The following is a 23,229-nucleotide window of genomic DNA, read 5'->3' on the forward strand; positions in this document are numbered from 1 at the left end:
CGGGGGGCAATTCAGTGCTAGCTATATCCAAGAGAAAGCCTTTGAATCTGGTACACATTTTACTTCTGGTATCATCTCCCACCCCCCCAATAAACTGGCTATGCTAACCCAATCTTTATTCCTTTGCCCTTTCAGGAAGTACAAGAGATGCCAGGTATATAAACATTCTGTGAACTGCATCAATTGTCGTTTTCAGAATGATCTTTATGTTTTAACCTCTCAGTGCAAAAAACCCCCCAACACATTAAAAAAACAAAGCAGCAACCTTTTTTCTATGACTACAATGGAGACCTGCCTTTTCAGATTTCACATTCCTAATGCAATTAAACAAATAGATTATGCATACAAAGGTAAAAATTGACATCTATTTTCTCTTATAACAAGAGTATCATAGAATTTTTTTTGTCTCTTTTTGCTGCTGTTAGATAAAGGAGTTATTGACCTAGTGTTGTTTTGCCAATGCCAGCAGCAAACTTCTCATATTCCTTCCAAAAGATGGCAGCTGTACTGAGATGTGAAATGTTTTAGTTTGCAAGATTCATTATTCGTAGTTCAGCACATTATCTCTGATGACTCATTTAAAACAATGTCCTTTCCTCTCTCTCTCTCTCTTTTTGTTATCTGAATCTCATCGCTTCTTTTCTTTGCAGATTATAGGTTTGGATGTGCATTTTCTGCCTACACACTTACTCTTTTCTGCCCTCTAATGGCAGCATAAAGCAACTGGGAGAAAAATATGCATGAAACACCAATAAATTTTGGGATGGCAAAACAGGTGGGGGTTGGATGGGGACCCCATAAAGAATAGTAGCATCTTGTGTGGGTCCAATGTTTGCAGAGCATATTTCATTCACTGTGTGTCTGAAATATTATCCACAGAGAAAAGAAAATATTTTTTATTTCTGTTCAAGCATAACATATCTTTCTGACACTACTGGGGTGTATGGTAGGTAGAGGGGATACTATCTAAATTTTGGTGTTGGATGTGGAAAGAAACAGCAGGGAGACAACAGGGAAGAAAGGAGACAGAGCCATATCAAGGGGGAATTTGAGCAAATGCTGTTAACATTTATTTAGAGGGAAATTAAAGGTTAAGCCCATATTTTCCTAGGATGGAAAACCGAGGTCTGATGGAGAATCAGGGCTGGTTCGATACAGTCTCCTACTTGAAGCAGATATGTGCAGCTGCTGGTACTTCTTTCGTTTTTGTTGTTTCTCAGCCTTCTTTTGTTTCTGCCTGCCTTTCCTTTCTGCGTGATCCCTTTCCTGTTCCGTGTAATCCATCAGTTTCCTGGATATCCGGGTTATTTTACACAGATGACAGCTAAAATGTCACCTTATTCAGGAGAGTAATTTATTTCTGCGTCCACCTCATTTCCACCAGCCATCATTTGCAATATACTGTAAGGTTCCTAAACTGCAGCCAAGCGATGAGCTGGAAGAGGAAAACCAACAAAGGTGGAATCTACACATATTTTAAAAAATGCTATGAAAATGCTTTTTAAAAAACGTTTTGAAAAATACATTGAATTTTGCATAGCTCACTGTTGACATCTAGTGTCACATTTGTATACTGCACTTTGTAACACATTTTAAATGGTTTATTTGCAGCTGTGTGGCTGAGTCCAAAGTTATGGCTAAGTTTGTAAAACTTCTTAGACATTTCATCAAAGACCTGGAAGTTGCTGTCTTCAACAAAAAATATTTTGAGTTGATAGATAGAACATTATGTGGTGGAACAACAAATCAGTTGTGTGAATCAAAGACTTAGCAGAGGCTATGGATTCCTCTCTCACAAAAACCCCCACCGTTGACAGAAGGGGTAGGGAAAGGCGTGTTACTGAAAAATGAAGATTGTATTGAGGCGATTCTTTTTCAGATGTAAACAGTGTTCCTTTTCTGCTTGCCGTTGTTATACTTCAGCACCTGTGAAGTGGACTGTAATTTATGAAGACACATGCATTTAAGTACAATAAAATATGTATTTGTACTTCATTGTTCTTCCATGGATCTCAGAGTTGCATTCACAGCTGTTCCTCTCTACTATATTACCACAACAAGCCCGTAAGGTATGTTAAGCTGAGAAATAGTGACTGCTCGAGGCCACACAGAATGCTTTACACTGTAACGCTTACAGTTATATGGGGATCCGAACTTTCTCCCTAGTCCTAGTCCAGCCCACTGACTGGGCTGGCTCTTAAATGCTTGTTTTTAAGGTCCACATATTTCTTTTACAATAAATAAAGGTAAAGGTAAAGGGACCCCTGACTGTTAGGTCCAGTCGTGGCCGACTCTGGGGTTGCGGCGCTCATCTCACTTTATTGGCTGAGGGAGCCGGTGTACAGCTTCCAGGTCATGTGGCCAGCATGACTAAGCCGCTTCTGGCGAAACAGAGCAGCGCACGGAAACGTCGTTTACCTTCCCGACGGAGCGGTACCTATTTATCTACTTGTACTTTTTTTGGCGTGCTTGGAACTGCTAGGTTGGCAGGAGCAGGGACCGAGCAACGGGAGCTCACCCCGTTGCGGGGATTCGAACTGCCAACCTTCTGATCAGCAAGTACTAGGCTCTGTGGTTTAACCCACTGCGCCACCCGCATCCCTTTTACAATAAATGCTACCACACAAACAAGTACGTCTCTAAATCTATTAGTAAGACATTAGAAAGGCCAGTGTTTATTCTTTCCACGGTGCTGTATTAGACTTTGATTTCCCTTCAGATTATATACATATTTTGCCTTTTGCTATCATGCCACATTATTATTGATGATAAGATAGAATTATTGCAATGATTTGGAGGATCATTTCTTTGTATGAGGAGAAGTCTTCGGTAAACCAAAAGTCAGACCCAACAAACTGTTTCCTTAAAACACCACCTGTGCCCAGGGCACGGTGAAGAGCTGCTTCTCCAAGTAGCTTCATTACCTCTTTTTACAATTAATTGTTTAGTTGATTTAGATATATTTACACCCTACTTTTCAACAACAGACCTTCACCTTGGCTTTCCCTACCCTCTCATTATGGTAAACACTGTAGCCTTTGAAAGGGAAGTAGGGGGAGTGGAACAGCACACTCAGGGTGTTCCCAGACAACCTGTTTATTGAGCATTCATCCTGTTTTGTTTGTGGGGAGATCAGAAGATGTTGGCTATTTCATCACCATTTGTTCAGATGAATTTGCAGGGGGGTTAGATGTCATCATACCAAAGCACATGTTTCCCCAGCACATTCCTCATTATACAATCTTTTGGGGAAGTGGGTTTGTTGCACAAGACTTCCCAATCAACCATGACTGTGCAACCTGAATTTGCAGGTATGTAATTGAAACCCACCTGGAAATGGCCACCACTTGGAAGTGCTCTTTCCCTTCTGTGAACTTTACTTCTGCCACTGTGAACATCTTTCTTATCCTTGGCTGGCTCCCCTAAAACAACCCTTTATCCTCTGCAACTTAGGTTCTCAAGTCAACTTTCTTACTGAGCCAGCCAACTTACTGTATTGGATAGAGTGACAACTGCAGGTTTTACAGGTGACCCTGAGTGACTTGGGACCTAAACAGTTGAAGGAGTGCCTATTTCTATGTAGTCCTGCCTGGGAATTAAGCTTGGCAGTGGAGACCCTTCTTAAGACCACACTACTAGGAGTTGTATATCAGGTATCTTTTCTATGGTGGCACCACAGCTTTTAAAATCTCTGTCACTTGAAATCCAGATGATGGCTCCTCTGATATTATGTGGATGCCATCTAAAAACATCCAGGATTTTTTTTGGGGGGGAGAGCAGACTTTAAGTTAGGGGGGAGGCCAGAACCGAGTTATCTGCAACACAGTTGGTCAGTTAGTTAAATATTTTTATTTACTTACTTGATTTGGGGGAGGGGCAGCTGCCTTCTTGCCCCCCAACCCTGGTTGCGTCCATGGTATTCATACAGCATTTTATTGAAATGCTGCATGCCAACAGAAACTGTCATTTTCTCTCCATTTGTGATGGTTGAATTTGTTTGCTGAAGAAAAATGAACAGGTCTTTTTGCCCATTGAAGGGAGTGTTACACATAACTTCTGTGCTGCTTTGAAGTTACCTATCGCCAACGGTCATTATAATTAGATATGCTACCCAAAGCTACCCTTAGGCTGTAATCCTACAGACTCATACTTCTGAATAAGCTTCATTGAACTCAATGACACATATGTCTGAGTAGGCATGCTTAGGATTGTGCTGTAAGTTTCGATATATTAATATGGAGAACAAGAAATCAATCCTAGGTTGCATTTAGACGTGGGACTTATTGTGTTAATTTTACTAATTACAGTGCTAGCGGTACTGCCCCACTTTCCAGTGTTCCTTTCACACTGCAGTAGATTGTTGTGTTTTGGAATTGTGGCTTTTTGATCAATATACTGTTTTGTTTTTTAATTTTAGTTGGCAGGAAAGAACCGTATGCCAGTGTATGAGCCCAAATTTATTATTATTATTATTATTATTAATAATAATAATAATAATAATAATAATATATTATTTATACCCCGCCCATCTGGCTGAGTCTCCCCAGCCACTCTGGGCGGCTCCGAATCAAGTATTAAAAACAATACAGCGTTAAATATTAAAAACTTCGCTGAACAGGGCTGCCTTCAGATGTCTTTTATTATTATTATTTTTTTATAATAATTTTTATTAGTTTTCTTAACATACAAAAGACAATACAGAACAAAACACATATATCAAAAACATACAACAGAATTTGACTTCCCCATACCTCCCTTTCACCGCATCCTTATTTTACCATTTTCTTTTTTAACAACCCTTCAGTCAATTTTTTAATCAAGTCTCTTTTAGATTTACTTAAGATTAACATTTACAGCTGTAATTCTTTATTTCTTTCCCCTTAGCATCTTATCAGTCCACGATTTTACAATAATTTTTAAGATATATTTTAAATTTTCTCCAATCCTCCTCCACTGTCTCTTTCCTCTGGTCACGGATTCTGCCGGTCATCTCTGCCAGTCCCATATATTCAATCACCTTCGTCTGCCATTCTTCCAGAGTAGGTAGTTCTTGCATCTTCCAATACTTTGCCAACAGGATTCTTGCTGCTGTAGTTGCATACATAAAGAATGTCCTATCTTTCTTTGGTACCAATTGGCCGACCATGCCCAAGAGAAAAGCCTCCGGTTTCTTTACAAATGTCCACTTAAGGACATGTACAGTGCTGGATTTACATATAAGCTAAACAAGCTATAGCTTAGGGCCCTACTCTCTTAGGGCCCCCCAAAAATTAAAGGAAAAAACACCTGGATGTACATTTCCAAAAATTTAAATTAATGCTTAATAATTATTTCACTATTAATATACTTCTTAATTGTATTTCACTATTAATATACTTCTTAATTGTATTTCAATTCAACAATTACTTTGATAAAATAGATCTATTGTTATGTGCAAATATGCTATAAATTACCATAGAGCATATATTCAACACAAAAAACAGTGACAATTTGTTGTTGACAAAGTACAGGTGGACATATAAAGGGCCCCATTACCTTCCGTAGCTTAGGGCCTCATCAAATCCAGCCCTGCACATAATGTCAAATCCTGGGGGGTCTGGCAGTTCTAACATTGATTTCATAATTCTTGCTACCTTGAAGAAGGCTCCAAAAGTGAATCATAGAAACATAAGAAGCTGAGTCAGACCATTCTAGCCCAGTATTGGCTACGCTGACTGGAAGAGGCTCTCTAGGGTTTAGACAGAGGATGTTCCGAGGAGACGTGGTGATGATTGCAGCTGGGACCTCCTCCATGCAGATCAAGTGCTGTACCATGGAGTTAGTTTAAAATTAGGCTTTGGTGGAGCTTCATTGATGCTAGTATTGACCACAGGTGAAGAGATCACGCATGGATTTATCTTATCAGTTTCGTAGCACATAATGCTGACCATGACAAGAAGTACAGTTGAGAAGAACTTTAGTGAATCCAGTAGGAGAAGGGGATGAATTTTCCCATTTTCCTTGCTTTCCCTTCTTTTCTAATGATAAGATTAAAAAAAAATTAATATTTTGACACACAGTAGGCGCTTCAATTAAACACTGGCAGAATCAATTGCTATTCTTTTCTTCGGTAATGAAAATGGGATTTTTATTTGAAATTCTTGGTACAAATGCGAAAGGCAGCATCTTCAGCTTCTTCATTAACTGTTTTATTTGAGAAAACAATTAATAAAATCAAAGTCAATCTTTTCCCCTCACTATTCCACCGAGGTTAAAATAGATTAGTATTCATATAGTTTTCGTTGTATATTGGAAAGCTGAACAACACATTTTATTTCTAACAGCAGGGGAAAAATGAAGAAAACCAAACTTAATTACACTGGTGATGTTAGGCCTTGGAATGGTTAAGGAAGCACAAGAACTCCTGTTGCAAATTTCTGGGTTCAGGACATTTATAAGTTGTTAGTGAAAATCTCAGAGGGCTGAAACTTACTGTAAAACAGCATGGAACCCAAATTGTTTTATTTTCTGAACTTGAAAACTTGAAAAGAAGGCAGTACAAGCAACAAATAGATTAATACTTTTTTTTTAACCATGCGTTCATTAGATCAGATTCATTTTTTATTCATGTTATTACATTAGTATAATAATACAGTTTTAATTTTATGGAGCTGTAGGCATTTAGGTAATATCAGCTCTAGTACTGTGTGTGGGCTTGATGATTTAGCTTAAATCATTCTAACTGTATGGAAGCTATTGGGATTCTGCTGAGTCGTATCAGCTAAAAATCTGACCTCCACACTATTTTAGAATATCTTTCCTATGAAGCATCCTCTTTCCTTCCTTTTCTCATTAAACATTTATTCAGAAGCAGCAGTGTGCTAGGCACTGTATTGGGCGCAGAGTTAGCATGGCTCGACCCAGAAGGCTAAGGAATGAAATCAGATAATTTTATGTAATGAATGAAATTTCTAAGAAATAAGGTGCAGGACACAAGCAACATGGACAGGGCAAAAGTGAAGAGAGGAAGGGAAAGATTTGGTGCAGGAATATCAACACTTTGAGTACTGTTCAGTAGGAAGAGAAATTGTTTGGACAGATAGATAGAGGAGGTATTCCAGATACAGGACAATGTGAAATAAGGCACAAAGTTTTACGTGTGGGATGAAGAGGCAGAAGGTTGGGAATTACATCAATCGGCCGTTTGTCCTAATGGACTTTATCCAGAGTTGTCCTTAAAATGTTAATTTTTCTGACCAAAACTCCCAAGCAACTGTTTTGCTGTTTAATTTGATCCCCCCCCAACAGGTTGCTGTTCTAAGCTAACTGACCCCTCACTAACTTATTTAAATAAAACCAATATATATTCAAGCATTCATGTGGGCATAAACAATACTAAAAGTTTTAAATACGTTTGGGGGGAAATGAAAGCTAAACCAAGCAAAAACCGTGAAGGAGTGCCAGGGAGAGATAATTCGTATTGACTTCATAGGAACGAGTGTCTCCTAGCTTCAAATTCGCATGTGCTTTGTAGCAATCCACTTCTGTACACATGTGAATATCCATCCCTGCACTACATCAAGCTGTGATATGATGGGATGAGCTGACACAACTCATTCTGTTTCTTTATTTTTGCTCCAGAGGTTGCTGTGTCCTGCATTCCACTTTCCCTGCATTATTTAGGGTAGCAAACCAGTTCTTAGAACCACTGAAACATAACTATTTGAGGATATGAATATGCAGGCTGTGTTTGAAGACTAGGCTGAGTTGTATCCAACGATGTTGCTCAGCTGATGATGAGGCTTCCATCAGTGGAAAGAGAGAAGGTTTGGATTATTGTTTTTATTTTTAATTTTATATTGTGATTTTTGTGTGTGTAAACCGCCCTGACACCTCCGGGTATAGGGTGGTATATAAATTCAATAAATGAAATGAATGAATGATACACCTTTAGGCGCCAGGCGAAAATGTTCCTTTTTAACTAGGCTGACCTGATCAAAATCATATACCCTTTAAAATGTGGCTCTTCGGGGGGGGGGGGGCGTGTGATTGGATTATTGTTTTTATTTTGATTTTATATATTGTGATTTATTTGTTTTTGTAAACTGCCCTGAGACCTCTGGGTATAGGGAGGTATATAAATTCAATGAAAATGAAATGAGATGAGAAGGAGGCAGATTTTAACAATTTCTCATCCTCTTGCATTCTCCTAAATCTGCTCTGCTCTGGATCAGGTTTAGGAGGGGTGTAGGGACTTACGGAATCCCCATTTTTGAAGCATCCTTTGCCTGAATATATCTTAAAGCACTGGTAGCCAACACAATGCTCTCTAGATGCTACAACTCCCATCATCCCTGATCACTGGCCATGCTGGCACCGATGGAAACTGGAATCAAGCAGCGTATTGGCAAGTATGTCACTGCTACTACTACTACTACTACTACTACTACTACTACTAATAATAATAATGATAATAATAATTTATTTGTACCCCGCCCATCTGGCTGGGTTTCCCCAGCCACTCTGGGCGGCTTCCATAGAAACCAAAAATACACTAAAATATCATACATTAAAAACTTCCCTGAACAGGGCTGCCTTAAGATGTCTTCTGAATGTCAGGTAGTTATTTATCGCTTTGACATCTGATGGGAGGGCATTCCACAGGGCGGGCGCCACTACCGAGAAGGCCCTCTGCCTGGTTCCCTGTAGCTTTGCTTCTTGTAATGAGGGAACCGCCAGAAGGCCCTCGGCTCCAGACCTCAGCATCCGGGCACTGGCTCCCATTCCTTTAAACAATGCTTCATGAACATGAAATTTATTACGGTCAGAGACCAGCTTGTAAAACACAAATGGAACTACAATCCCAATAGCAAAAGAAGCATTTAAAACAATATACAACAATGGATTTTAAGTTTAAAAATGTGATAGGCATATAAACACATAAAAACTTTAAGATAGACTACCTTATAGAAATGACCCAGAGTTGCCCGTGGATCCGAGTTTGGGAATTTTCTTAACAAACTAGATTGAATCAGGGGATGGTCTGCGCCTACAGAACTGTGTGCAGAATCTGGCGACAATCCAGGTCATCTTGTAAACAATGCTTCACTTACATGTTGTGGTGATCTTTTAAAAGTCTTTTGAGAGCGTCCTCTCAATTAGTAGCCAAGTCCATATAGCATAGAAATGACAGTGGCTGGAACTCAGGCGTTTTTGCACATGAAGCAAAAAAAGCCAAAATTTGCTCACAATTTGAACTCATCTGAGCCGAGGCAACGGAGGGCAGAAAATTGCTACCTGTGATGGCCAGTTAGCAGATAAGCCTAGCCTTGTTTAAAAAGCTTTGTAGGACTAGCTCTCCCTTCCAACTCTGATTCAGATACAACTGGCAATTATATTAGGTTCTCATGGTCAAACTTTTAATTGGCAGTGATGTTGCTGCAAATGTTCTGTTTAGTCTGATTTTTTGTTTGTGTACATTGTCTATATTTATATATAAACTGTTCCGATTCCTAGAGTCGGGAAGGGATGGAAGCCAAAGCAAACAGACAATTATGCAAGTGCTGTTTTCTTAAAATCTAATTACCGGACTTCAGTTCCTAGAGTAACATAGCGTACAGTCATTTACCAAGTCAGAACTTACCACAGTGTACTTGTGGTGCCTGCAGCAACCTTGCCAAGTGGCGAGAAATCGTTCACACCCTGTCCCAAAGTCTGGGGAATCAGAAGTCTGGTGAAATTCTCCTTACTATTTGGCAGGGCAACCCAGGCTCAAATGATTGTATACACACTGGTTGTAAAAGTTGCCATTTTTAAAACTTCCGTCTCTTTTCACCCTATTCAGAGCCCCATATTTGCTCTGCTGTGCTCATGCAGAGCTCCTGTTATGCCCAGATTTCACATTGGAGTGCCTGTTCCCCTAGCAAACTGTTAGATGGGCATGATGACATCTTTCATCTATAAAGGGGAAACAAGGTAATATTTTCTAGCATATTTCATTTTCTGATCTAAAAGCCAGTACTCGGAAACACATCATTGAAAGCAATCTATTAACAATTTTCATTTGCCTTTCCCCCCTTTTTTGAAAGCATTATACGTCTTGTTTTTGTTTTTGACTATTTCTGGTCGTTTTCATGATGAGAACTATGCTGGAACACACTCTATATTTGATGCTGATGCCCTTGAATGGATTCATTTAAACTGATAGGAATCCATAAGCATAAAAACCAATATTATTTCATGTGTAATATTGTCATTGTGGCAGGCACAGTGCATCATTTCTGCTGGAATTGTTTCTCCTAATGCATAAGTTACCAGAGTGCATTATAGATGAATGTTTGCTTCTTTGCAACTTTAACACTCTGTTCATTCAAGTCTTCATTTAAAGCTAAACAAACAGGCTGGTAGATTCTGTCGGTGTTACAGATCTTCCTTGAAGACTTTGTTTCATACATTTGATGCTTGTTGCTAAAATGCTTGAAAGCAGCATTCTCATTAATTAGCAGCCTTACAGGAATAACAATTAACATCTTCTCAAGCAACTGTAAATTAACATAGTTCACACATGATTAATGTAGTTTTTTTTTTTGGGGGGGGAAAGGTATAGTCAGGACTGTGTGTACAATATAAGGAATAAAAAGAGACAAACTTTTCTGTCCTCACCATTCAAATGATTTGATGTGTTTTCCTTTGCACATCACGTTGAATGTGTTACAAGCACAATAACAAAAAAGGGTCACAAGGCCAGAAATAAATTCTGCCTTTAAAACTCCTAGTGCTAATTAATCACTTCTGATTTCTAATGAAAACAAATATCATTAGGCAGGTATTGAATTAAATAGATAGCGACAGTCTTTTCACACTGGATAACACCAAAGCTGTCCATTTTTTTTAAAAAAAAAATATTTCAGAAAAGGAGCTCTATCTGAATGTTGAAGATCAAGCCTTTCCTAAATTGTAATAATATTTTTTCCAGCTGCATGATCTGCTGGTTTTTATAGCCTATAATTATGAACTTTGTATTTCACAGGTGTCCTACTGTCAGGGTGGGGGGTGGGGGAGGTGGAAATCTCCATCTTTTGAAATTATGGGATGCTGCCTTGCAATGGCAGAATCTAATCTGCTCCCAATTTGTGTCAGCATTTTGCATGGGGTGGGGGGACTCAAATCCTCTAGAAAACTAGGAATCAGTGGAAGGTATCCCCCCTCCCTTCTTTTTTTCTCTCTGGGCTTCATAAGCCCAATGCAATTAGGCAGCAAGTGACTGTATGCCATATGCATTTATTGCTCTTCTTAGCATGTGTTACTTTGATGTGTTAGGCTGGAAAGCAAACTCTTTTTCTTGGGCAGCCTTCCTCCTGGGTCTTTATACTGCTTAGCAGTTGAGTGTAGACTTTGAAACACAGCCTAATTTAGAGGCAGCTGCTGCAGCTGCTGCTGTCATTTCAGCCGTTTCCCCCCTTCCCCGATTTTGCTTTGATGTCAGCTTAGAGCCCTTGTTGTTGCATTCGGTACACTGGCTTCTCCTTCCTCAATTCACAAAACAGAACCTGCAGAATTTTAACCATTTGTGTGTGCGCACGTGTGCTTTTGCTCCTAAATCTTCCCCTAGCAGCCCCGCTCGCTGAGGACGCCTCGCGTAGGAGTCACACGTGTTGTGCCAGCCTCTTTCATAATCACACGGGAGAAGAAAGCTGTACGGGAAAGGAAAACAAACAAAAAGTCCCTTTGAATTTGACCCTTTGATGTTCAGCGAATGGCTACGGACATCAGGAAAAGAAGGCATGTGTTGGCCGATACCAAGGCCATTCAGTGGTTTCCAAAACCTGCACAGGATCTGAGCATGATCGACAGAGGCAGTTCAGATATGATAAACCAATTGTCGGAGAAACATGCAGAGCTGGTACTGGGCTTGCAGTTTGGCCAGGCTGCAGGCCCAGAGATGTCACCATAGGAGAGGCCCTGCTTGTGGTGTCTTTGGTGAATGTGCCTTGGAGTTCAGGGCTGGCCCACCCATGAAGCAAGGTGAAGCGACTGCCTCAGGTGGCAGGATCCACAGGAGCAGCAGATCCATCCTCCAAGGAATGCATCACCTTCCACTGCAGCTGTGGTGACTTCCTTGGGGCTAGATTGATCTCCTCCTTGGCAGTCCTACCCCAATGCCACCTCTACAGTGGCCCCTTGGTAAATAGGAGGCGCTGCTGGTTTCCACTACCACCCTTGTCTTGATGCAGATGATCCGGATGTTTATTTTGACAAAGAAATTGTTTTATTGTGTTTTTTAATTATGTGCGGCTACATTTTTTTAATAATCAATTTTATGCTTGTAAACCACTTAGAAGCCACTTGGGGAAAAATGAATTAACAATAACAATAATAATAATTCACCACCAACATTGCAACTTTGCAGGGCCTTCCAACAGTTTTTCCATGTGGTTTGTGGCCTTGGTGGGAGATGTAAATAATCCGCCACAGTATATCGCAAGATGTTTGCTAGGCACTTTGAGGATAAAATTGCTTGCAGCTGCCATGGCTTGGGAAAAAAATTGTTGACATGGATCAGTCAGTTGCGGCATCTTCTGATCCTATTTTGTGAATGATTTTTCAACTTTAAACCCTTAAGGTCTGTGAGACAAAATACTGGGCCAGGTCCAGCCAACCACCTGTTTGCTTGCTTCTTGCCTCTCTTCGCTTATCACATTTTGCATGGAGGAAGCAGCTACCTGGGTCCAGGAGGAGGTAAATATGGTACTGAGAGAGCTTGTGGTCTTAACTCCCTTAAAGGAAGCCATGATAGAAACTGCACCTGAAGAAACCTGACTTTGACTCAATGATATGAACAATTATTGGCCAGTGGCCAAATGTAGAGGTCCTTGAGTAAGTGGTTATCTGCCAGCTCTAGATACTTTTGGATGAGACAAATTTTCTTGATCTATTTCATGTGGGTTTCAGGCTTGTTTTTGGGGGTGGAAATTGCCTTCCCATCACTCTGTGGGATTATAATCAATCAATCAATTAATTTATATACAGATTACTTGCCAAAGTGACTTCTAAGCGGAATGGATGTGGATAAATTGCCGGAGTTGGAGACTGGAGGCTGGGCTTGGGCTTGGGGTGAGGTCGAAGGAAAGGGAGGATAGGTCCTTTCATGTTATTGTGTTTAGCCAGAGTTTTTAATGGCTACCCTGTTGGTAGTGAAAAATTCACAATTTTTTTAATCTGCCATATTTTCAATTTACAATTCAAGTCTTTGCCATTCATTATACAGCATTTCACATCCTTTCTCTCTATCAGTATCTAAGTGATACACAGCATATCCTCATAGAGGAATCATTATAATGTCAGATGTTAAAAGTCATGAATTTCAGTGCCCAAAGAACCCTAGTAAAAAAAATAATTGTGCTTGTGTTTTAGTCATGTAATGAGAAGCTGAATTTGAAACGAGGAACTGAGGTGTGTGCTTTTCCTTCAGATTTTATTTCAGTGTTTTGTTTTTGCTAATAGCAAGTAATAAACTGAACAGAATGTTCAGGTGTACAGTGGTACCTCGGGATGCGAACGGCATCCATTCTAGAGCCCTGTTCGCATCCCGAAGCGAACGTAACCCATGTCCGCGCGTCTGTGCATGTGCAGGTCACATTTCGGCGCTTCTGTGCATGCGTGTGACGTCATTTTGACGGTCTGCGCATGTGTGCATGGTGAAACCCGGAAGTAACATGCTCCATTACTTCCAGGTTGCTGCGAAGCACAACCCAAATTTGCCTAACCCGAAGCGTATTCATCCTGAGGTATGACTGTATTATAATGGAATTTTTGTATTCCAGCAAGATACCCCCACCCCCCACTCCAGAGATTTGCTTACAGGGGAGGATCCAAGAACAGTATATCACACTATCAGTGGCACCCATAAAAAAAGAGGTACACACATAAGAGGTGCACTAGCATTTACTGATTTAGGACCTGTCCTTGCTATGGAGCTCAGTGTGCCACACTCTGGCCCTTCCACCTTTCAAGCCAGTGTGGTGTAGTGGTTAAGAGCGGTGGACTCGTAATCTGGGGAACCGGGTTCGCGTCTCCGCTCCTCCACATGCAGCTGCTGGGTGACCTTGGGCCAGTCACACTTCTCTGAAGTCTCTCAGCCCCACTCACCTCACAGAGTGTTTGTTGTGGGGGAGGAAGGGAAGGGAGATTGTTAGCCGCTTTGAGACTCCTTCGGGTAGTGATAAAGTGGGATATCAAATCCAAACTCTTCTTCCTCTTCTTCTTCAACAACCCTGTGGGATATTTTAGGCTGGAAGAGAATAACTGAGCTAAGATCATCCAATAAGTTTCATGAGAATTTAGACCGGTGTCTCCCTTGCCATAGTCCAATGTTACAATGCTCTAATACATGGGTCAGCAACCTTTTTCAGCTGTGGGCCAGTCCATCGTCCCTCAGACCATGTGGTGGGCCAGACTATATTTTGAAAAAAAATATTGAACAAATTTCTGTGCCCCACAAATAACCCAGAGATGCATTTTAAATAAAAAGACACATTCTGCTCATGTAAAAACATGCTGATTCCCAGACCGTTCGCGGGCTGGATTTAGGAGACGATTGGGCTGCATTCGGCCCCCGGGCCTTAGGTTGCCTACCCCTGCTCTGATATGATGATGGTCATGAAATGTCATCAGTGGTGTTTTAAGTAATAGTATCAAGAAAACAAGTCCTGCCCTGAGGTGCTTATTGTCTTCGATCTGACACTCTAACAATCTGAGCGGGCAACTGGGAGGAGTGGAAGAATGAATGTGAGGGTCACAGTGGGATCAACCCAAAATTCTTCATTGCATTTTCCCATACCCATTCATAAAAGTGGGAGAGGGTATTTCAGGGGAGTGGGAGGAAACTTATCGCTTCCAGCCACTGGTGGCCACCACCACCATTGAAGTGTCTGTCAGAGCAACACTATGTCATGTCATTTGTGGGGAGTGGAATGATGGATAACAGTGGATAGTCTTTCGGAAGAGCAGGTCTTTGGAGCGATGGCTCCCTTGCTGCAGAACTTCTTGTTCAGAGTGTTATCCGAGATCTGTGGAATTCAGCAGTCATGAGCTGGATCAGGATTATACCCGGGCACTTCACAGTTTATTTATTCCATGTTTTTAGTTGTCACATTCAATTCTGTAGTAGTTGGGGGAAAGACTTAGGCATGGTGGTATCTTCAGAACTTGATTAAACGTAATTCAGAAAAAAAGAGTGGATTAGCTGAATGTTAATCACGGTGCTTAAAAAAAGAGAGAAAAAAATCACCAAGGAAAATATGATTATTGTTCTCCTGGATGTTTATAGCACCGTTTCTGTGCCTCACCCACAGATTTGTTGCCTGACTTTTATTAGAAAAGGTCAAATTTTGAGTAATTGTTTGATGGTATAATTAAGCCTAATTAACAAGTAATTCCAGGAAGACTGAACTATTATAGCAGTGATTTTGTAGTGATAGACTAACAGAGAAAGTTAGTTCATTTTTAACTCCTTAATAGCTTTCCCTCTACTTATTAAAGAAGAAGAGAAGGGACTACATACTCCGTTTGCCCCTGTCTGTAATAGCTTGAGTGTCACTCCACTTGGAGAGTCATACAGATGGATCACACAGTTCTTATTTCTATCTGTAAGTTGCCTTGAGTTCCATCAGGCAAAAAGGTGGGGTGAAAATAAATATATTAACTTCATCATCACCATTATCTCTTGGAGATATTGAAGTGTCTGGATGAAAAGGCTTAGTTGCATCAGTACTTAAGAGGGAGCACCACTAAAATGGAGAAACTGTAATCACTTTAGATATTAAGGATTTCCACCATGACCTCTAAAGTGTGTGATGCGGGAAATCCATATGGAGAACAAAAGGCTCATTCCACATTGGAAATAAATTTATATCATGCATGGAAGAAACCAACCAACCAACCAGACATTGGCAGAAAATCTTTAGTAAACAACTGCAACCCACACAGAGCCAGTGCATATTAAATGTGTGTATGGAACGTTTGCCTGCTATTGCATTCAAGGCATAGTGTAAATCTATATAAAAAAATAAGTAATAGTACACCCATAAAACCATATAACACACCCACCCACCCACCCCGGGAAATAAGCAATTCATAATTGTGTTTCACATGGGTCTGTATGGACACCCTTTCTTTCTATATAAACAACCTGCTGCTGTTTTTGAGATCTGGAGGGGAAACACTCTGTGTAGCACATACCATTGGGGGTCTTTTGGGTTCTTTGGAATATGCACACATGGCCAGCACATAGCACCTTCATCCTGGCCCCCTAACAACAGTGCTGATGTCTCATTCTTTTCATTTTATTTCCCCCTGTTGACGTTACTAGTCCCTACTCCCCTATCACTGCCACCACCCCAATCAAATTTGTTTGAATTGATGGTCAATTAAGAACTTTTCTAAAAGTGTTGCAATAACTTGACTGGACTTTAGTAGAAAATGAAAGCTAAATCAACCACACATGCCACCAGCACAGATCTGTCGTTTGCAGGAATCTAAATCAAAGACATGGAACACCACCCTTTATTGGTTGGAGGTGTTGCTTGCATAAGTATTACATTTCTAATGCATACACTTCCCCAACACTCCCATTTTTTAAAGCATTATTTGATTGCAAAATTCAGAGGAATGCAAATTTTGAACAACAACTTTGTTTCAGTTTGTGTATTGCTTCAGAAAGTGTAAACTGGGTAGATTCACATTAAAATGTGGACCAAAGTGATCTTCTCGCCCATGCCTACATGTGATGGGGAGGGGGAAGAATGGGGCTTCTTAAAACTTTCTCCTCAATATGATTTTATCCCCACTGGACAGGTACAGAAGCTCCTTCCGAAGGATGAGTCTCAGTCCATAAGGGTCTTTAAAGCAGTTTGAATTGTGCTCAGAAGTAAACCAGCAGCTAGTAGTGTAGACTGGCATGATGTGTTCCTCTCATGTGGTTCCAGTTAGAAGTACAGTGATTGCCTTGTATGTTAGATTACCTGAAATTTCTAAGAAGTTTTCAAAGGCATCATCACATATAACACGTGGAATTAACCTCATCTGCAGACTATCAGAACATGAATAACCAAGGCTTTGCCATTGTTGTCTACCCTTGCTGGCAGAGCAAAAGGAAGGACAGGCATCATTCATCATTCATCATCCATCATTTTCAGTTTTGCTTTTGTTTTAAATGTATAAGCGTGTTGTGTCTATCTATCTATATCTATCATCTATCTATCATCTATCTATCTATCATCTATCTATCTATCTATCTATCTATCTATATCATCTATCATCTACCATCTATCATCTATCTATCTATATCTATCTATCTATCATCTATCTATCTATCATCTATCTATCTATCTATCATCTATCTATCTATCATCATCTATCTATCATCTATCATCTATCATCTATCTATATCTATCATCTATCTATCTATCTATATCTATCTATCTATCTATCTATCTATCTATCTATCTATCTATCTATCTATCATCTATCTATCATCTATCTATCATCTATCTATCTATCATCTATCTATCTATATCTATCTCTATCTATCTATCATCTATCTATCTATCTATCATCTATCATCTATCATCTATCATCTATCATCTATCATCTATCTATCTATCTGTCTGTCTATCATCTATCTATCATCATCTATCTATCATCTATATCTATCTATCTATCATCATCTATCTATCTATCTATCTATCTATCTATCTATCTATCTATCATCTATCTATCTATCATCTATCTATCTATCTATCTATCTATCTATCTATCTATCTATCATCTATCATCTATCTATCTATCTATCTATCTGTCTGTCTGTCTGTCTATCTATCTATATCTATCTATATCTATCTATCATCTATCTATCATCTATCTATCTATCTATCTATCTATCTATCTATCTATCATCTATCTATCTATCTATCTATCTATCTATCTATCTATCTATCATCTATCTATCTATCTATCTATCTATCTATCTATCTATCTTCATCATCATCATCATCATCTATCATCTATCATCTCTCTATCATCTATCTCCCCCTATCTGGAACAATGGGAGGGAAAGTACAGTCAGTCATACCTTGGTTTTTGAACAGTTTAGTTCTCGAATGTTTTGGTTTCCGAACGCCACAAATGCGGAAGTGACTGTTCTGGTTTGTGAACTATTTTTGGAAGCTGACTGTCTGACGGGGCTTCTGTGGCTTCTGATTGGCTGCAGGAGCTTCCCGCAGCCAACCAGAAGCTGTGCTTTGCTTTCCGAATGTTTTGGAAGTCGAACGGACTTCCGGAACGGGTTGCGTTCAACTTCCAAGGTACAACTGTAATGACATTGATATTTGCCAACTCATTTGATGAAATTCAGCCTCCAGTTTGGGGGCTGGTCAGGGGACACTTCAGATCTACATCCTCCCTTCGTAGTCTCCCCTTTTGGCCCTAATGATGTCATAGTTTCAACATCAGAAGGGCCAGGGCCAATACTAAAAAGCAATGGCTGATTGAATATGGAACAATAATTTCTAATTAGTGGTAGTTATGATAATCTGGACATCCCACTTCAGGGTTTCTATCTCATTTACAACGAAGAAAGCTGTTTTCATTGATAAAATGTTTCCTGCTGCAATCATATACCTCCTAGCTGATGTTCTGTAAAACACATTTTGTATTTTTATGGCTAATGCTGAGTTACGGGTTTTTTTGGGGGGAGGGGGGATAAAAATATTTTTCACAAGATGACATATTCTGGGTGATTTGCAGAAATGGAACCGTTCAGTAACTTTGATAAGGCATCTAAACATATAATCCCATCTAAATAGCATGTCACTGATTATTCACAGGCTTATATAATATGTCGGCTGTTTAACTTTGGATCATACCATCACTCTAACCCAAGTGGATTTAGAGTTAATGGGTTTGCAGTAAAGCATACTGCTGTAATCTGACGATGCAGCAGCTGCATAATGCAGCAACGTAATTTATTAATGTAATATGTTCACCCCCATACTAATGAAAGGGCTGTTGGTGGTTCCTTTCATTCTTCACAGGAACACCTCATTAATAACAGGGAAGCCAGTATTTCAGTGCCTTTAACTTCTAGCAGTTTTCTGTCCCAGGTTCTGGGAATTTGCAGAATAGGACTTTAAAAAACAACAGGGTAACACCAGTTTCTGCTTATAGGTTACTTGAGTTTAGCTACAGTATTTGAGTTCTAGTTTTCAGTACCTAGGCACATGACAAATGGAATTTTGATTTATGTTCCTCCTTACATGCTCCCACAATCCTGATCTCCAGATTACACAATTGCAGGAGAGACTGGATTATTATTCTTAAAATAAGAATCATAATCTAGAGAGTGGCAGTGAGCAAGATGTACCCCTTCTACATGGAAAAATACACATGTGAGCATATCTATCATCTATCGATCTATCATCTGTCTTTATATCTATCTTATCTATCTCTATCCCTCATCAATTTGTTCACTTAATATTTAAGGCTGCAATCCTAGGCGTACCTACACACCCTTAAATTAAATTTTATGGGATTTCACACAGTTGTAGTCTCAATAGAGCATCAGTCCTACTTAGCTTATTGGGGCTTACATCTGACTAAATAGTTTTTCTTTAGAACAGGGGTGACAAATCTCTTCTGTCCAGGGGCAGTAGGCACCATAAATGCAGCACTGCATTCAGAGTGGAGAATGGGTTTAACACTCCTCCTATTGCAGTCCCAATAAAAATCCCTCACCAAGGCTAACCTCAAGAGGAAAAACTTCCATTTTGAGATGGAGAGAAGTTTCCATTTTTTTAGCTTCTGGAGACAAGTTTCCATTTGGTGATGATTTAGTACAGGCATAGGCAAACTCGGCCCTCCAGATGTTTTGGGACTACAACTCCCACCATCCCTAGCTAACAGGACCAGTGGTCAGGGATGATGGGAGTTGTAGTCCCAAAACATCTGGAAGGCTGAGTTTGCCTATGCTGATTTAGTAGACCTCTATCTTGCCAAGAGCATATGCTGAAATTAAAAAAAGGAAATGAAAAGGAACCAGTTGCACTAGAGCCAGAGTTAGATCATCTGATCTTTCTCACAGAGCAGCTGGTGCCAGGTGGTCCTTAGTCAACAAAGGGAAAGTTCAACTAGAACAGAAGTAGGCATCTGGTGTACTGCCTTCACCTACGTCCCTGCCTCTCTATCTCTCTCTCTTGCATTCCTTCTCACAGGACAAATTGTGTTAGATAATGTTGATGGCAATGATGTCACTTTTGCTCTGCATCTTAAATATACAGTGGTACCTCGGCTTAAGTACTTAATTTGTTCTGGAGGTACATTCTTAACCTGAAACAGTTCTTAACCTGAAGCACCACTTTAGCTAATGGGGCCTCCTGCTGCTGCCGCGCCGCCGGAGCACGATTTCTGTTCTCATCCTGAAGCAAAGTTCTTAACCCAAGGAACTATTTCTGGGTTAGCAGAGTCTGTAACCTAAAGGGTATGTAACCTGAAGCATATGTAACCTGAGGTACCACTGTATAGCCATGCCAAACCTTTATTGTACTTCAGAGCTCAGGCCCCTGTGAGGAAAGCATAGATTTATGGTCCTCTGTGGCAAAACTGAGAGTCCAGGTATTCATCAACCCAAACCTGTTTAGCTTCAGCCAGGTGTCTGCAGCCTACGCTATCAAACCATGGAATGCTTTCCTCCTCAAACAGGTAAGACCCAACTACACCACATTTTTGTTAAGTGGGTGCACAGTCACAGATATTTTGGAAGGGGCCCCAAGTCTTGCCAGATTGTTTAGTTTACCACATTAGCCACTGTTACCTAGCGAAGGAAGACCTGCAAAGTTAGGTGTTCTTTTTTTAAAAAAAGCAAAACAACAAAACAACAATACCAAGTGCTTTTGGCCACCAGCAGCTCTGTGATTATTGAAGGCTGATTTTGTGATGATGTGTCTTTTCACCACTTTGGACTATCAGAGACCAATTTCATGCTGTGCGAATTCACTAATCATGCAACAAGGTAGCAATCAGATGGCGGGCAGGTGATTAGTTTGCTCTAGGTTTTCGCAGAAAGAAGCTGAAAACAACGGCAGGATCCACCACCTAATTGCCATCTGGAAATATGTTTACTATAAGGTGCAAAAATTGGGCTCAGAAAGTCTCACATTGGGCTAAGCTGGAGGGCAAATTCAGGGTATATGACAATACCCAGTGTAGTCAAAAGACAAAGTTGCACAACTGCTGGACTATTTGTTACAGCATTCTGAGCAGCAATCGGTCATATTTCTCATTCATTAATATTTTAGCCTCTGTATTTCATTATAGGTATCTAGGTAAACCCTGTTAAATGGTATGTCTAAAGTGCATAAAAATTTAGATTTCATTTATGCAGCTTTTTTTTCTTGTTTGCTCATAAATACAATAGTTCCAGGTAGATTTCTTCAAATGTATATTGTAATACATTTGTATTAAGTTTCAACAGGAGTCTAAAGACAGTGATAAAGAGCATTCCCATCAAATACTTTGAAATTAATCTGGCAGTTTGACCCAGTAACCGACATGCATACTAAAACACTGATGTGAATTGAAAATAAAATAACCACGCTTGACAGATATAATAGTTTAAGTGATTTCAAATTAACCACATCCCACTGACCGCAACTGAAGAATGTGTTCATTCTCCCGCAATGAAACATGCTCTAGGGACTCATTATACAGAGTAGAGTAAGTAAAACCAGAGTGGAGTAATTGATGCCGAGGAGGAAGAAAGAATGACAGCTATTTAATGATTCCCAAACTTATACATAAAGATATCACAAGTGCCTAATGTATTATTTTTCTCTTTCCAAACTAGGTATATTATAGGCTTGCGTCTGCAATGCATAGCAATTGCAACACTTGATATAGCTTTTAGGGCTAATGAATTATGACCCCCAAAAAGGCATCAGCTGCCGCATGGGAAACGCAAATAACAAACACCCTTGTGCTGCTACGATTGTGCCTGTGGATATACCGTGGGGCCAAGCCTCCAGTGGAAGAAGCAATGCATCAAGAACCCTCAGTCTCCATCCAGTAAGGTCTCCAATTATTATATATACATACACTGAAAAATTCCTAATGGTATTTTATTTTCCAGCAGTCCTGTGCGGGGTATTAATAAAGGAAGAAAGAAATGGAGAAACGGATATAAAAAGATATTGCTCTAGAGCAGTGTTTCTCAAAGTGGGTGATACTACGCCCTGGGGGTCGCTTGAACAATCCAGGGAGGTGGTAGTAGCCTCAGGTACAATTGGGGGGTATTGAATAAAGATTGCTTTTGAATTATGGTGCTGGAGGAGACTCTTGAGTGTCCCATGGACTGCAAGAAGATCAAACCTATCCATTCTGAAGGAAATCAGTCCTGAGTGTCCACTGGAAGGACAGATTCTGAAGCTGAGGCTCTAATACTTTGGCCACCTCATGAGAAGAGAAGACTCCCTGGAAAAGACCCTGATGTTGGGAAAGATGGAGGGCACAAGGAGAAGGGGATGACAGAGGACGAGATGGTTGGACAGTGTTCTCGAAGCTACTAACATGAGTTTAGTTGACTAAACTGCGGGAGGCAGTGGAAGACAGGAGTGCCTGGCGTGCTCTGGTCCATGGGGTCACGAAGAGTCGGACACGACTAAACGACTAAACACCAACAACAATTGAATAAAAATAAGGGAAACATAAAGGTGGAAACATAAAGAAAGAAGAGAAGAAAATTTTGAAAAACGTTTCGTACATGTTTCATCTGTTGTGTAATGACGCTTACAACCAGGTTGGGCGCCATTGCAGGATGGTGACAATGCCCCCCCTGGATCAGGCGGTCATGCTGGAGGCAATAATTTCTCCCAGGCTTGGGTGAACCTTTTTCAGCTTCACCCAGGCATGGGAAATGGATCGCAGCTTGCCTGCCTATTTGGCCAATGGCTGTGGTACAGGCCCCATCACTGGGGCAGATCAGACTGAACGAGCAGGACATAGGTAGAAATATAGATACATGAAAGAACACAAATTGGTCACTGTATCTTTTTGTTTGTTCGCTTAAAGAAGGTAGATTTCCAAGGGGAAGCTGAGTAATGTTCATTTTGAGAATAATTGGTGACGGTGGGGCAGATGGGGAAAGGAGGCAGAAGGCCGAACTACACATTACATAAATCCCTTAAGTGCAGGAGTGGGGTG

General features: G+C 40.3%; 1 long non-coding RNA gene across 4 annotated transcripts in view; it reads left to right on the forward strand.

The window, feature by feature from the left end:
* The window catches only part of LOC309369993, a 250,309-nt gene that overhangs the window by 191,903 nt on the left and 35,177 nt on the right, over window positions 1-23,229 (forward strand). For 2 of the 4 annotated variants that reach the window (XR_014168322.1, XR_014168323.1), the window contains 2 exons: window positions 9,824-9,954; window positions 13,803-13,835. This is a non-coding gene — a long non-coding RNA (uncharacterized lncRNA). Of the gene's footprint in view, window positions 1-9,823; window positions 9,955-11,593; window positions 11,983-13,802; window positions 13,836-23,229 lie in introns of those variants that run through there. The other 2 variants (XR_014168321.1, XR_014168320.1) reach the window with 2 other exon arrangements.

Source organism: Podarcis melisellensis, assembly GCF_964234715.1.
Source record: "Podarcis melisellensis genome assembly, chromosome: 5".
In the NCBI taxonomy this organism is placed as follows: domain Eukaryota; kingdom Metazoa; phylum Chordata; class Lepidosauria; order Squamata; family Lacertidae; genus Podarcis; species Podarcis melisellensis.